Genomic DNA, 1,371 nt, shown 5'->3' with positions numbered 1-1,371 from the left:
TGAATTTTGCATTAAGGGATAGTGTTAGTCCATAAATAGAAGGATGTGAGAAGGAGGGAAGTAATTTTCGAAAATTAATTAAAAGATTTTGAAAACATTTTTGAAAACACTACTTGATTTTCGAAAATGAAAGTGGAAAAGAAATCAAGTGATTTTTGAAAAAGATTTTAAAATTAGAAATCAAAAAGTTTTGATTGAAAACTATTTTGAAAAAGATGTGGTTAAGAAAATATGATTAGTTTTAAAAAGATGTGATTGAGAAGATGTGATTTGAAAAACATTTTAAAAGGATTTGATTTTAAAGAAGATTTGATTTTGAAAATTAAAACTTGGCTAACAAGAAAAGATATGATTCAGACATTAAACCCTTCTCAACAGAAAAGGCAACATACTTGAAATGTTGAATCAAATCATTAATTGATAGTAAGTATCTTTGAAAATAGAAAGAAATTGATTTTGAAAAAGATTTGATTGAAAAGATATGATTTGAAAAAGATTTGATTTTGAAAAACTTTGAAAACCTGAAAAAAATTGCATTGAAAAACAGAATCTTCCCTCTTGTGCCATCCTGGCGTTAAACGCCCAGAATGGTGCACATTCTGGCATTTAACGCCCAAAACTATACCCTTTTGGGCGTTAAACGTCCAACCAGGTACCCTGGCTGGCGTTTAAACGCCAGTCTGTCCTTCTTCACTAGGCGTTTTGAATGCCCAGCTTTTCTGTGTAATTCCTCTGCTGTATGTTCTGAATCTTTAAATTCTCTGTAGTATTGACTTGAGAAGACACAAATAAAAAAATATTTTTGGATTTTTAATAATAAGGAAAAATCAAAATGCAACAAGAATCAAATAACTATGCATGCAAGACACCAAACTTAGCAGTTTGTATACTACTGACACTAATGAGAATGCATATGAGACACACAAAAACACTCAAGTCAAGAGAATTCAAAGATCAGAGTAATGAAATCATCAAGAACAACTTGAAGATTAATGAGGACACATGCATGAATGTAAGAAGAACAGAAACATGCAATTGACACCAAACTTAAAATAAGACTTCAGACTCGAACAAGAAATTTTTGGATTTTTTTCGAAAATTAAGTGGAAAAAGATATCAAAATTCTTAATGAGAATCCCAGGAATCATGCAATGTTAGTCTAAAGCTTCAGTCTAAAGGAATTAGACATGGTCAGCCAAGCTTCAGCAGAACATTGCATTCAAGAGCTAAATTGATGAAGATCAATCAGCTTTGGTGATGATAAGAACATCACCTTGAAACACTAGAATTCAGTCTTAAGAACTCTGAAGAAAAAAAAATACCTAATCTAAGCAACAAGATGAACCGTCAGTTGTCCAAACTCAACAATCC

The sequence above is a fragment of the Arachis duranensis genome, chromosome 6 (assembly GCF_000817695.3).
Source record: "Arachis duranensis cultivar V14167 chromosome 6, aradu.V14167.gnm2.J7QH, whole genome shotgun sequence".
NCBI lineage: Eukaryota > Viridiplantae > Streptophyta > Magnoliopsida > Fabales > Fabaceae > Arachis > Arachis duranensis.
The sequence above is the reverse complement of the archived record's forward strand: the minus strand, read 5'-3'. Positions refer to the sequence as shown.